Genomic DNA, 16,219 nt, shown 5'->3' on the forward strand with positions numbered 1-16,219 from the left:
TGAATGAGAGGGGTGCTTGTGGGTGTCTTTCAAAAGTTGCCCACACCTATAGCCTAGCTCCTGTGCATATATTTCAGGGTTGGGGAATTTGAGACTACCTGGATGTTGTCAGATTCCAACTCCTGTTAGCCCCAACATGGCCAATAGTAAGAGTTGATGGGAGTTTGAATCCAGTGGGCCACAGGTTCCCTATATCTACACACACAGAGACACACAGACACAGACACAGACACAGACACAGACACACACACACACACACACACACACACACACACACACACACACACACACACACACACACAAGAGTTTTAAACATGTATTTGTTAAATAGCATCCTGTCTTTCAATTTAATACATTATCAATTGCTCAAAACAGTAATACAATTTCTGGTTTCATCAAGCACAATTTAAAAACAGAGAAAATAATGAGCTGTATACAATGCTATTCCAATTTAGGGAGGAAGACCCATTGAAATGAATGAACATGCCTGTTAGGCTCATTAATTTCAATCGGTTTACTATGAGTAAAAAGTAGTTGGATACAACCTATTATTTATTTATTTAAAATATTTCTATCCAGCCCTTCTACACTATAATAGAGCACTCAGGAGGGCTTACAATAAAATAAAACACATACATAATAAAATTGTACACAATAAAAATCACAAAAACATTAAAATAAATTAAAACACATAAAATACATAATATATATACACACACACATATAGGGGGAACGATATATTAGGTATAACCTGATATTCCTTCACAGTGTGTTAAAATGATATCAGTAGTCTCACAGCTTGATCCTTTGCATATCGACTCAGAAACTAATGCCCACTGAGTTCAGTGCCTAAAGCTGCATTTCTAAGCTCAATTGAGACTATGCCTGGTTTGGAAACATTTAGTTTGGAAACATTTAGATGCTTTATCTCAGACCATATTTTCTGTTGACATAGTGTACATGGACTTGCAAAAAGCTTTCAACAAAGCACCCAATCAAAGACTCCTAAGTAAGCTTAGTAATCATGGAATTAGACGAGAGGTCCTCTTGTGGATCAGGAACTGTTTAAGTAACAGGAAGTAGATATAAATGGACAGTTCTCTGAATGGAGGGATGCAGGAAGTGGAGTCCCCTCAAGGATAGGTATTAGGGCTGTGCTTTTTAACATGTTCATAAATCATGTAGAGCACTGTTCTTCAAGGGGATGGGGCGACTCCCCTATGAGGAAATGTTGAGTTTTAGTTTAGAGAAAAGGCGAGAAGGAGGTAGCATGAAAGAAGTTTATAAAACTATTCATTGCATGGATAAAGTGGATAAAAGTTTTTCTCCCTCTCTCACAACACTAGTTACGGTTAGGGTAGGGTTAGGGTTAGCATCAAGGTTAGGGTTAGCTTGTGAGTTAGGTACTAGGGTCAGGGTCAGGGTTAGCATCTACATTAGAGTCAGGGTCAGGGTTAGGGTTAGGGTTAGGGTTAGGTTGTGAGTTAGGAACTGGGTCCAGGTTAGGGTGAGGGTTGGTTAAGGGCTAAGCTTAGATTCTGGGTTACTGTTGGTTTATGGCTAGTGTTAGATTCTGATTTCGGGTTAAGGTTAAGGTTACTGTTAGGTTTGGTTAAGGGCTAGGGTTAGATTCTGGGTTAGGGTTGGTTGATGGCTAGAGTTATATTCTGGATTAGGGTTAGGGTTGGTTAAGAGTTGAGTTACTGTTTGGGTTTTGGTTAGATTCTGGGTTAGGGTAAGGTTAGGCTGAGGGTTCCGTTTGAGTGAGGGCTACTATTAGGGTTAGTTTTCATCCAGTTTGGGGTTAGGGTTGAGTCAGGGTTCAGGTTACATTTAGGGTTAGTGCTGAACTATGATTAGAATTAGATTCTGGAATGGTCAGATGGCAAAGGAGACAAGGACTCCTACACCTTTAACAGATATATATATATTTATTTATTTATTATTATTAATTAAATTTCTATACCGCCCCATAGCTGAAGCTCTCTGGGCGGTTCACAACAGGATAAAACATCAATATACAATTAAAACCACATATAGAATTCAAAAACACACAAAAATACTAAATATTAAAATACTAATATACTAAAATACTAAAATTATTAAATGTAAAAGTATGAAGATGTGATAATGTGATAATGTTACATGATTAAAATGCCTGAGAGAAAAGGAAGGTTTTAACCTGGCACCAAAAAGATAACAACGTTGGCGCCAGGCGTACTTCAAGGGGGAGATCGTTTCATAGTTCGGGGGCCACCACTGAAAAGGCCCTTTTTCTTGTTGCTACCCTCCGAGCTTCTCTCTGAGTAGGCGCCTGGAGGAGGGCCTTCGATGTTGAATGAAGTGTACGGGCAGGTTCATATTGGGAGAGGCGTTCCATGAGGTATTGTGGTCCCAGGCCGTGTAAGGCTTTATAGGTTAAGACAAGCACCTTGAATTGGGACCGGAAACATATAGGCAGCCAGTGCAAGCGGGCCAGAATCGGTGTTATATGTTCGGACCGCCTGGTCCCTGTTAACAATCTGGCCGCTGCATTTTGCACGAGCTGCAGTTTCCGAACCGTCTTCAAAGGCAGCCCCACGTAGAGCGCATTATAGTAATCTAATTTAGAGGTTACTAGAGCATGAACAACTGAAGCAAGGTTGTCTCTGTCCAGATAGGGGCGTAGCTGGGCCACCAACCAAAGTTGGTAGAAAGCATTCCGTGCCACCGAGGCTACCTGAGCCTCAAGTGACAAGGATGGTTCGAAAAGAACGCCCAAGCTACGAACCTGCTCCTTCAGGGAGAGTGCAACCCCATCCAGGACAGGACGAACATCCATCATCTGGTCAGAAGAACCACCCACTAACAGCATTTCAGTCTTGTCTGGATTGAGCCTCAGTTTATTAGCTCTCATCCAGTCCATTGTCGCGGCCAGACACCGGTTCAGCACCTCGACAGCCTCATCTGAAAAAGATGAAAAGGAGAAGTAGAGCTGTGTGTCATCAGCATACTGGTGACAATGCACTCCAAAACTCCTGATGACCATACCCAGTGGCTTCATGTAGATGTTAAAAAGCATGGGGGATAGAACTGACCCCTGCGGAACTCCATACTGGAGGACCCAAGGTGCCGAGCAATACTCCCCATGCACTACCTTCTGGAGGCGACCCACTAAGTAGGAGGAGAACCACTGCCAAGCAGTACCTCCAACTCCCAGATCAGCGAGTCTCCCCAGAAGGATACCATGGTCGATGGTATCAAAGGCCGCTGATAAATCAAGGAGAATCAACAGAGTTACACTCCCCCTGTCTTTCTCCCAACAAAGGTCATCATACAGGGCGACCAAGGCTGTCTCGGTGCCAAAACGGGGTCTGAAACCCGATTGAAATGGATCCAGATAATCTGTCTCATCCAAGAGTGTCTGGAGCTGATCCGCAACCACTCGTTCCAGGACCTTGCCCAGGAATGGGATATTTGCTACCGGCCTATAATTGTTAAAGTTTTCTGGGTCCAGGGACGATTTCTTCAGGAGCGGTCTCACTACCGCCTCTTTTAGGCAGTCAGGGACCACTCCCTCTCTCAATGAGGCATTAATCACTTCCCTGGCCCATCCGGCTGTTCCATCCTTGCTAGCTTTTATTAGCCAAGAAGGGCAAGGATCCAATACAGAAGTGGTTGCACGCACCTGTCCAAGCACCTTGTCAACGTCCTCAAGCTGTACCAACTGAAATTCATCCAAAAAATCAGGACAAGTCTGTGTTCCAGATACCTCATTTGATTCAACTGTTATAACATTGGAGTCTAAGTCCCGACGGATGCAAAAGATTTTATCTTGGAAGTGTCTAGCAAAGGCATTACAGTGGGCCTCAGATGGTTTTGCCGTGTCCCTAGGGCCAGAATGTAGTAGTCCTCGGACAATTTTGAAGAGCTCCGCTGGACGGCAGATAGATGATTTAATAGTGTCAGCAAAATATTGCTTTTTTGCTGCTCTCACTGCCCCTAAATACAACCTGGTATAGGCACTTACCAGTGTATAATTGCATCCATCAGGAGTTCGTCTCCATTTGCACTCAAGCCGTCTCCTATATTGCTTCATCGCTCTCAGCTCTAGAGTATACCATGGAGCTGTATGAGCTCTACATAGGAGAGGGCGCACGGGAGCGATCATGTCAACTGCCCGGGTCATTTCTGTATTCCACAGTTCAACCAGGGTTTCGACAGGAGCGCCAGCCCTATCAGCCGGAAAACTCCCCAGAGCCCTTTGAAAACCATCCGGATTCATTAGTCTCTGGGGGCGGACCATCTTAATTGGTCCTCCACCCTTGCAGAGGGGAGAAGCCGCTGTAAGTCTAAACTTCAACAAGCGGTGATCTGTCCATGACAAAGGAACTGATGTAAAGCTCCCCACATTCAGATCACCATCTCCATGTCCAGTTTCGAAAACCAAATCTAGAGTATGCCCTGCTACATGAGTTGGGCCAGTGGCATGTTGGGACAGCCCCATGGTTGTCATGGAGGCCATGAAGTCCTGAGCCGCCCCGGATAGGGTAGCCTCGGCATGAATGTTGAGATCCCCCAGTACCAACAATCTGGGGGATCTCAACAATACATCCGAGACCACCTCCGTCAGCTCAGTTAGGGAGTCTGTTGTGCAGCTGGGTGGACGGTACACCAACAGAATCCCCAATCTGTCACCTTGACCCAACACAAGGTGTAAACACTCCAGACCAGTAGTCACGTGGACAGGGTGCTTGGAAAGGAAAAAGGAACTCCTATAGACTACAGCAACCCCCCTTCCCGACCCTCAGGTCTACCCTGATGCTGAACCAAGTACCCCGGTGGGCACAGCTGGGAGAGAGCAACTCCCCCCTGCTCACCCACCCAGGTCTCAGTTATACAAGCCAGATCGGCTGCCTCTTCCAGAAGTAAATCATGGATGAGGGAGGTCTTATTATATACCGATCTGGCATTTAAAAGCAGCATCCGGAGACCCGAGAGCTGGCTGATAGGACAACCATCAGACCTGTGGATGTGGGGAGGACTGGAACAAGGTACAGTCATTAACTGCCTGGGCCGAGTTCCCCTCACCTGGCAAGTCCTCCGCACAACATCATATCTCCCTCTACCCATCACTATACTGATTGGGGCCCCCTCAAATCTCCCCACTCGGTTCTGTATCCTCTCTCCCAGGCACATAGCATAGGCCTATACTGACATGCACCATACACATACACACACACCCTTACACACACCCAATCCTCTGCAGAAAGCAGGAGCCACTACAATTAATAAATAGGAATGCTGTAAGATGTTGCTCTGGAATTAACAGAGGTTAAAGAACAGTCAGGCTCCTGCAGGAATAGCAGTGCTGGGAGGGAGGGAGAATGTAATGCTGAAAAAATGTTGGCTCGGATCCCTTTTTCAACGCTTCTTGTGATGTCAGGAAATCCATCTAAATCAACAGGCTTTCTCCTGCAAATCGTGGGCAGTAAGCAAGGCTTTCACACATACTTGCAAAACAGTATTGGCAACCTATCCACTGCCTGTGAGGATGGAGACATTGTGGAAGCAGCTTTCCAGCTTGCCTAGGAGAATTGAGAGGAAGCTGTCGGCTGCCAGTCCATTTGCATCCCGTGTGCTCTGGTCGTAATATATAAGAAGGAATTTGAGTAGGTGTACTTGTTTGACAATATATATGCAGAGAACCTTAGTGGTCAGAGCTCCGTGTGCCAGTTTGTGTATTTACCTTAGAAGCAGGCTTTTACCCTGTATTTAGATCACTGAGACTTAAGACTTAGTAAAATAAGAAAAGCTTTTTTATTTATAGACATACATAGTAGATAGGAAAGGCATACCTAGTTCTCACTAACTAACTATGTTGCAGGTGAAATGCCCAGAGTTGGGTATTGCTCTCATGGCTCCAGAGAGAGAGCAAAGACAAGATGTCTCCTCTTTCTTTGGACGGTCAAATAAGATGACAAAGTAAGGAGGGGCAGATCAGCTTCCCTGAGGATATCAGTTTACAACGGAAGGAAGTTAGGTAGAGAACAGCACAGGCAAAGGTAGGCAAGCCTAGCCAGCTGGAGGACCCTAACTCTATCTTCCTTCTGGAATACAAACAAAAAGAACCCAAACAGGAGTTGCTCTTGCCCAGCTTCCAGCACAGAAGCCCTCCTCTCCTTTGCATCTGGCCACTTTAATTGCAATAACCAGAGAGAGGGAGAGGAATGAAGAGACATTCCAGAAAACAAAGTAGGAGAAAGAGAAGGATAGATCTGGATAGATGGATATAATAAGGGCAAAAATAAGATGTAAGGTTTTTAAAAATGATTGAATTCCATACTGAAGGTTTGGATTAATGATGGGTCCTGGATCTTCAACGATCACTGGATCCCATGGCCCATTTGATCATATCTTGTACATGATCAGTTCTTCCACTGGCTCAGTCTCCATCCACCATGCTTTCAAATCCTCTTTGCACTCTAAAGTTCTCAGGGTTCATGGCTATAGTATAGCATGAAATCCACAAAAGGGAGTGTGGAAAGGCAGAGGAGGATTATGACTAGGAATGAGAAATCATACTATTTCATCTCCTTTCATCAATCGGTTTGCCATTACATGTTGCCAACTGATACATCCCCTTGCGGAAAGCAAGAGAAGCCACATTTGACTCATCAGCACTTCTATTTTTCCCTTGCTGCTATCCCCACATTATTGGGGGGAGGGGTCCCATCATTTTAATTATTGGTTACATTCCTAACCTGTAGCAGAGATCTACAATAATGAAAACATTGTGGTGAGATAGTGTTGCTATCTGCCCAGATTAGTTAGGATAGATGGATAGATGATTGATTGATAAATAGATAGATAGATATAGATCGATCGATTTATCAATCAACCAACCAACCAATCAATCCATCAATCAATAGCCTGGGATACAAGGGCAATGCTACATTCTTAAAGATTTGTGCTCCAGACCCACAGACACAAACTTGCCTATGCTATAGTATGCCTCAATGGGTTTTGGAGCTAGAGAGCTCTTTTGTTACTGGACAATTTTGCCAGCCTTTGCAAGCCAGTCTTTCCCAACCTTTGGGTCCCCAGATGTTGCTGGACTACGTCCCATCATTGCTGACCATTGGCCATGCTGGCTGGAGTCGATGGGAGTTGTAATCCAACAACATTCGGGGACCCGACTTCCCGGAAGTGAGTGCCCAGCTGGTGGTTGTCTCTGAGAGATCTCTGCCTCAGAGGAAGCTTTTTTCAGTTTAAAAGCCAGTCAAGAGGAAACTTTGACTGGCTTAAATGTTCTCCAAGGTAAAGGTGAACCGATCAGATTTTACACAGGACTTCGTTGAGCTGTCGGCTGCTGGAATTGATCAGGAATTCCCTGAGATAAGAAGGCATACCGATCGGCTGAAGACGGAGTCAGGACTTCCAACAAGCTGTACTGAAAATAGCAATACATCAATAGAACATAATATATCAATAAAATAATCCAATTCTCAAAATTAAATAATGAATAACATTATTAAAAGAAAACCCCCCAGCAATTACAAGCTTCCAATAGTAGGTATCATACTGTAGGAATCATACTGAATCTTTCTGATCTTGTTGGAAATTCTGGCTTGAGTTGTCATAGCTTCATCTCCTGCATGGTTTTAGGTCCAGCTCTTCCAGCTGTATTTCTGTGGCCCTCGATGGAGATGACGTGCTCGTGAATCTGGCTCTGGAGCGCAAGATCGTTGACGCCCTCAATAAGGTCGTAGATGGCGTAGATGTTGGGGTGTAGATGTTAGGGTGCACCGACTTGAAGAGCCCAATCTCGATGCGGGTGGCCACCAAGTTAGAGAGGCCGAACTGCGGCTGTGGCGCTCTGCCCAGCAATGGGCCCAACAGGCCCTCTGGCACCCCCAGGCTCTGCTGCTGCTGCTGTCTGGCACCCTGCACAGGCCCACCCTGGAAGTTCATGGCCGGCCGGCCTGCGAAGCAGGGCTGGGACCTGGACCGGGACCAGGAGGCAGCGGCAGTGAAGAAGAAGAAATATTGTATGGCCTTTCTATGAATGGGATTTGTGGTTGATTGTAGCTCAGTGCTCACACAAACATTTATTCGCCTCTCCTCACAGCCCTGGCACTTCACCTGCACAGATACCAACTGGCTGAACAAGGTCTCTGTCGCCATCTTAGGAGCAGATTTACTACAGACATTCTGCAGCTGAGCAAAAATTCTGCAATAGTGGTTCTCCATTTTTCAACTGCTGCAGATCTTGCTGAATACTTACCTCATGGAATGCTCTTCCCCTATGTAGGAAACAGCCCTTCCATGAGAAGCAAGCACTTTCTGCTTCAGAAGAGCACCTTTAGATCCAACCTAGTGAGCTCTTTCACATTTGACAATTTTGGTTTAACCCAGTTTCTGTTTTTGTTCCAATCTTAAATTCAGTTTGACACATTTCTGCATCAGTTTGGCCAATTTTCATGAGGACTTTTCAAAACTATGACAACAACGCAGAGATGCACAAATGTGGCAAACTGAATTTAAGATTGGAAAAAATGAGAAAGTGAGGCTAACTGAAATAGACAGATGGGTCCATCCCTAATTGTAGTGTCAAACCAAAGACCTGGACATACTATAAACAATTCTGCCCATGCCCTTGTGACACTAAAATCAATCAAATCCTATGCACTAGCTCTGAATTCCATTTCCCCTTGTAATCCATTATTTTATTCAATAAAAGAAAGAGAACGAAATTCAGTACCAGGAAAGCATTACTGAAGAATGAGTCACGGCAATAGCATCCATTAAGATACATTACACTGAGATTGTTAGCAAGTGAAACTTGATAGTGAATTAGAAAAAGGATTCTGGATGCTCAAGGAGCTTTGTTGGAGTGAGAACAGACTGTACACATTCAGCTTTTGTAGGGATGTTGGAAGTTAGTCAAACCATTAGTCCATCTAGCTCTGCAGTGTCTACACTGACTGGCAGCAGCTATTCAGGGTTTCAGACAAAGGCCTTCCCCAGACCTACCTGGACCTGCCATGGAAATTATTTATATAAAAAATATTGGTGTAATGCTATTTCATTTTTGAAAAGTCAAAGCTCTTTACAACAATAACCAAAAATTACAACAGCTAAAACAAAAGTTGAGACCTAACCAGTCTCAATAATCTAGCCCTAGCCCTTAACCAACCCTAACCCTAACTCTAACCATAATCATAATCCAGCTCTAACCATAAATGTAACCTGAACCCTGACCCAACCCTAACCCTAAACTGGATGAAATCTAACCCTAATAGTAGCCCTCACTCAAACCAAAATCTCAGGCTAACCTTACCCTAACCCAGAATGTAAACATAACCTTCACAGTAACCCAACTCTAACTAACCCTAACCCTAATCCAGAATCTAACTCTAGCCATCAACCAATGCTAACTCAGAATCTAACCCTAGCCCTTAACCAACCCTAACCCTAACCCAGTTCCTAACTGACAACCTAACCCTAATCTGGTCATTAACCCTAACCCTAACCTGGAACCTAATCCTAACCTGGACCCAGTTCCTAAATTACAACCTAACCCTAACCTGGACCCTGTTCCTAACTCACAACCTATCCCTTACCTAGACCCCAACCCTAACCCTAACCCTAACCCTAACCTGGGCCCTAACACTAACCCGAACCTGAACCCTAACCTGCACCATGTTCCTAACTGACAACCAAACCCTAACTCTTACCTGGACCCAGTCCCTAACTCACAACCTAACCCTAACCTGGACACTAACCCTGAATCTAATTCCAAATCTAACCCTACCTGGGCCCTACACCTAACCCTAACCCAACCGTAACTCTAACCCTAATATGAGATACGAGCGGGGATTTGAGCTCACAGACTCTGGACTCCCAGCCAGGCTCTCCTCCCCACTGTGCTATACCAGCTGTTCGTCACTAATAAAAAACATCCCAAATTGATCACATTAACAGTTTCCTCTTCCTGCATTTCCATACTGAAGACACCACTTGCTGAATTTCTTCTTCTCACACAACCATTAAAGGTGTGGGAACCCTACGGGCAAGAAATAACTTGGCAAGCCTACCTGCATTCACCAAAGAGCACCTTCACCTGAAAAGCTCCATATTTCACCTCTAGAGCCGGGAGACCTCCAGTCCAGGAGCCAAATGTGGCTGTCGGAGCCTCTCTATCTGGCCCTTGAGACTCTCCCTAGGCCACCCCCCTCTCCAGCTAGACCTCTCAGGCCACAGCCCTTCCCAGCTCTGCTTTATACCCTCCTTCAGAGTTTTCCCCTATTGGGTACGTGTTGTTGATAATACCTCTTGTTTGTCTGGATAGAGGACAGAGAGGGGCGTGGGAGTATGTGTAAAAACTAGCCTACTGTACAAAGGGAAATATTTACATTCATTGCTCCACCCACTTTTGTCTTTGGCCCCACCCCCAACTGTCATATGGTCCCTGGAAGGTTGCCAGAAGGTAATGTGCCCTCAGGCATAAAAAAAAGGTTCCCCACCCTAAAGATCTGATTTCAGCCCTGCTGGTGGTGGTTCAATTCTGCTTGGTGCTTGTTTTGCCAATGCATTCTCTATGGGGAATATGCTGATGAACCAGACCCCTACAGCCAGCAGAATTGAAGCCTCCATTCACCCAACTGGTTGTACCAAAGGGATGGGGAACCTGTGGCCCTCCAGATGTGGTTGGACTCCCCACCAGCCCAAGTAAGTGTGGCCATTGGCCAAGCATGATGGGATCTGTAGTTCAACAGCATCAGGAGGGCCAAGGGCTCTCCAACTCTGTTGTACTACGTCAATTCAAGTGTGCTTGCATAACTTTCTAAAAATAACAACAACAAAGGGATGAGGGGTGAACCCCAGCAAAGCTCCCTTTCTTCTACCCTACTCTTTGGCATTGCTCTTTGTTCCCTTTTTAATAGAATTGCATGTACCTTGCACACTTCCTCTCTGAGCATTGTTGCACACTTTTCCAGCAGGAGAATTTGCTTCATCGGAGAGAGGTGGTGGGGAGGGAGAGAGGCCTACTATCTTTGAGGATTTTTTCAGTACCCTTCAAAGCATGAACCACTCATTACCACTGAGGCTCTTGTGGGACTTTTCCTCTTCTGACTCCTTTTAGCTGCTGGTAAGGAGTAGCCCATAACTACCTATCGATTTTCTATGAGCTTATGGAGCTGTAGTATAGAGTGCCAGCCCATTGGCCCATCAATCTCAGTGTTATCTACTCTGACCAGTGGCAGCTCTCCAAAGGCACAGCTAATTTCCCTATCCAGGAACCTGACACATTCCACACTAAAATGCTGTTTCCAAACTAGATACCCCATTCCTGGGGCATTCTGCATGGAAATGATGGACTGCATCACTGAGCTAGAAAGGACCATAGCTCACTGACAGAGCACATATTTTGTATGCAAAAGGTCCCGGGTTCATTCCTTAGCATCTCCAGTTAGAGCTGGGAAAGATTCCTGCCTGAAACCCTAAAGAGGGGCCACCAGTCAGTGTTGACAATACAGAGCTAGATTGGCTAATGGTACGACGGTGTAAAGTTAGGTTTTAAGGAAGCTTCTTATAATTTTTTGGTCCTTTTTTGTGGATGTAGTATGGAGGGAGATCTGATGAGCTCTTGTGAGCTCTTCTCACAGGAAGAAGGAAGCTGACCTATACCAAATCAGACCCATTTGGCACATCTATCTCACTGTTATCTTCAATGACAAGAAATGGCTCTCCGGGTGTGCCTTCTGCATGCAAAGCAGATGCTCTGCCACTCAGCTAAAGCTCCTTTCTACATGATCTGGGTTACTTTGTCCCACTACCCTCCCTTCACCCCCACATACCAGGGTGTGTATGTTTCATTCTAATAAGATTGTGCTATTTTGATATTTTTTAGCCATCTTCAGGATACCAAAGGAAAGGTGGAGGGGACTATAGAAGGAATTTGATCTTTGTTAATTTCATTATCATCTGACCTGATCCACATTTCCTGGACTAAGAAATGGATTAAAATTTCATTATCTTTTGCACTTCCCAAATATTCTGTTGCTGTTCTTGAGAGCACACAAACACACAAATGAAAATGCATTTTAAAAATCCAAATTCTGAATTAAAATAAGATACATATTTAAATAGTGTCAATTTTATAGGTTTTTTATATAAAAAAATAAGAAAGCCACAGATTGCAGAAACAGGATGGAATGGGTAGATGAGTGAATTAGTACTGTGCTGTACCTGTCTTCCAGATTCTTGAAATCTTTCTTACCCTGTGAAGAAGGTGTCCATTTTCCTGCTTCTTTCTCAGGGCACTTTAATTTTTTTTGGAGTTTTGGTGAGTGCAGGGTTGACCTTCTCCTTGTAAGGTGGTCATTGGGTGGTTGGATCATTTTTCATTCCAATAAACATTTCTCCAGCATTCTGCAGCTTCCCTTGCTGCCTGCACTTCCTGATCTGAAAGAGCACCATGTGAAGAAGTTAACTTATGACATCTTCCTCTCAGCATTTATTGAAACGCAGGAAGCCAGGGAGTCAGAATACCACGTGCCTGACATCTATGTGATGGTGGCTGATTTAGTGTTGAAGGAAAGTCTTTCCTTTTGTCATATGTCCATGTGTGTTTGTGAGGATGTATCTGCACTGCTTAAAAGGGTTCACCATGAAAAAGAATCAGCTGCTGGGCACTCAGTAGGTCAGGTGCACAGTAAATAGCTTTTCAGACCAGCTGAGGACATCATGGGGTTTACATGGGCAGCCAGGAAGGCTGCAGAGTGCACGCCATGGGAGATGTTATTTATAAATGGAAAGAAAGGACACCTTAAAAAAATCCACTTTGAAAGAAAGGTAAGCAAAAAAACAAACCAACAAACCCTGCACTCCATCGTTGAGTATTTCTTCAAATGTTTTTCTCCCCGTTCATAATTTCTGAATGCAATTTCTTTTCTCATACATTGGTAGAGAATGATTGAAAAACTGCAGGAGAAATTTTTGACATAGCACTAGAATGAATACATGCAAAACTGACAGGGACCAGAAGTGGACCATTTTGTCCATCTCAAGGTTATAGATGGAGTTGTACACATTACTGGGAGCAGGGGTCCCACTCACCTTTACTTTTGCTTTTCATGTCCAGGAATGAACACTGTGCACTACATTTGGAAGTGGTCTGAATGTACTAGCCCACTGAATGTTGATATACCTGAGGCTACCAGTGTCAATACAAAGGTTGACTGTAACAACAAAGGTGCTCCTTCTTCTGGATCCCTCTTCCTGACTGCTTTTGGATTTCTGCTGATGAAGGCCCACTTGTAATATATCCATCACCCATGTCACCTGTCACTGAAAAATGTCTCCTTGCTATTTGTCTGCAGTCTTCTCAAGATCCATTTTTAATTTGCTTATATTACATCGTAATGATTTTGCTATCTGTTGATGGTATGTTTTTGCTGCTATTTCCATAGCTTACTATATGGCTTTTATTGTAAGGCATTGTTCTTTTCTCTGACGTCATGCCATCTTTAATGCACTTACATTTTGTACGTCTCCCAAAGACATATGTGTCAGTTGATTAATAAATTGAAATAAAAATAAGAATATTTCTTCCATCTGCCTTATTGATTCCCTCCTTTCCCCTTCCCTTCCAAATAATGGTCAATGCACAGTGATGCAAAACACTTTACATCACATCAGACCTTTGTCTCAGGGCCAAACTATACTTTTTTAAAAAAAAAAGCTTGCTTAATATTGGCCACATTATTTCTTTTCCCATTGACCCTCCCCCCCCCCACCAAAACCCTACAGGGAAGCAGGCCATAATCTAGATTTGGACCACAGTGAATGGGGTGTAGGGGGTTAATGACAATTCTACTCAGACCTTCTGCACCAGGAATTCTATTCAGACATTCACTTCCATGTCTCTCCACAGCCCTTTCACGTGTTCTTTCTGAACCCCTGCTCGGATCACCTGCTATCACTTACGCGAGTCAAGCTTCTCGTAAAGGCCTGCCTATGGTGGTGGCTGGTCTATTAGGGAAGCCCCCCCACCGGCCTCAATCGGCCCTCAACTAGCCCCCGCCAGCTTGCTTTCTTACAGCCAATGCAGTAAGTCAGCTTCCTTCTCCTAAGTCTAAATGCTGCCATTGTAGAACTCAGCAGAGAGGGGACAGGGACCACTGTAGCATTAGTTGACTCAGCCTATTGGCTCTGGATCCGCCTACTGTTGGGCAGCTTGCTTTCTGCCCCACCAGTCCCAATGGACGCTAGCCGCAGTGCATGTATGTGTGTATATAAACTCCCATCAGTCCTAGCCAGCATGGCCAATGGTCAGTTATGATGTCTGGATTATATTTTGGGAGTAATCCCTTGGAACTATCTGGCAGAATATTGCCATCTAGATCCCAGACCCCTTTGCCTATAAAGGAGTAGAGGGAAAACAGATTGGCTACGCTACATTGGCCTTGCAATGGACCATGGCATTATTTTATTTCATGAGGATCTGGCTTACTTCATTTTCAGATTCACATGTTGCTTCTTGCTTCATTTGGGTTTGGGTTTGGTCAGTAAAGCTTGTGAATAACAACAATAACAATAACAATAACAATAACAATAACAATAACAATAACAACAACAACAACAACAACAACAACAACAACAACAATAATAATAATAATAATAATAGGGTGCAATCCAACTCACCTTTCTGCAGGGCTGGGGTGAGTTGGATACTGTGGAGCACCAGCTGTACTGTGTCCTGCCAGCCTTTGGCACAGCAGGAATGTGGCTCTGCTAGGAGCCTGCTGGCGCTGCCGGGGGTCTGCCAGGGATGGGCAGCTGGGCAGCTGGAGGGTCAGCTGAAGCCGGTGGAAGCCCTCAAACTGGGGTGTTCCTTAGGTGTGGCATGGGCAGAGCTGCAGAGAGGACTCACCTCCAGACCCCTCCCCCAGGTCCCGATCCCCTTGCAAAATCCTCCGGCCAAAAGGCCAGCACAGTAAAATATTTTCATTTGTTTTCCATTGTGGCCTATGGGGGGGTGCTTACAGCCTGAGATACCTGTTTACCAGAGCTTGCACTTCCTGGCTGGCTCATGCATGTGGCTCGAGACAGAGCCGGTGTTCCGTCGGGCTGGCAGCTCCAAAGCAGGAGGAAGATCCTGTGGAGTTTCCTTCTGGCTCTTGCTCCACCGCCCCCCCCCCCCAGCTTCCCAGCACTTGGATTATTCTGCCCAATTCTGTTGAACTGGAGGTTCTCATCAGGAAAGAATGGGCAGTTAACTGTCATTTTAGAGTTGACTGTCACAGAGAAAGGTCACTGAGGAATGGTGGTTTATAATGCAGGTATATGGCAAAGACCAGAGAAAGCTGAGCTATTCTCCCCTGATCTAATAACTATACTTTGCTGGTGAAGATCAGAAGAAAGGAGTGAGTGGCTCTGTTAGACTAAGAGGCTTTCCTTTGTAATGTTTTACCAGAAGAAAGTTACACAAGCAGGTTTTTTCAATCAGCCAAACTTGTCAGAGATATAACCAAAGGAGCTTTGGTACCCAGTAGCTGGAGCAGGTTGTGAGTGAATATGGCTCGGGTGGAGGTTTAGGAAATTTGTTGGGCTGGGTAAAAGACTCTTAGAGGCTGGTCTTAGCAACAGCATCTTGTGAGTCCTTGGAAACTGTCATCAAGCACACCAAGCAAAGTAAATATCAGTATATTTCATTATGAAGCAATATTAGTGAATAGTTCAGTCAGCCTTCAGTGTTGGTGTCAATCTCATAACTAAGCATTGCAGGAAAACATTTAAATTCCAAAACAAAAGCTCAGGAATGGCTCGAGGTTTGTTTTTTTAGGGGGGAGGGATACAAGCTGCCCTTGGTGAACTCAATGTCGGTGAACCTGTTGCAAAAATCCTTGCTAAATCGTTTCCCTGGTGGGAAGCCCAAATTTCCCAACAAGACGAGAGGCGAGTGGGTCAGAAGTTCAACAGCTTTATTATACTTTGCAAAGCAGAGGCACTGACCCACACGCATAAACGCCAAAAGTGAGCTGCCTGCCCGTGTTTAGGGTAGGCTTACATTTATACCTCATCAAACTGAAACCATGTGATCAGTGGAAAGATACAGAATTTCATACATTTTGCCCAAGACACAGCTAATGCCTTTTGGGAACCAGCCAACCCTATCTGCCCCAAACCAGAACAACTAAGAACAACAGCCGTCCTCCTTCTTTGGGCCCAA

Source organism: Rhineura floridana, chromosome 15, assembly GCF_030035675.1.
Source record: "Rhineura floridana isolate rRhiFlo1 chromosome 15, rRhiFlo1.hap2, whole genome shotgun sequence".
NCBI lineage: Eukaryota > Metazoa > Chordata > Lepidosauria > Squamata > Rhineuridae > Rhineura > Rhineura floridana.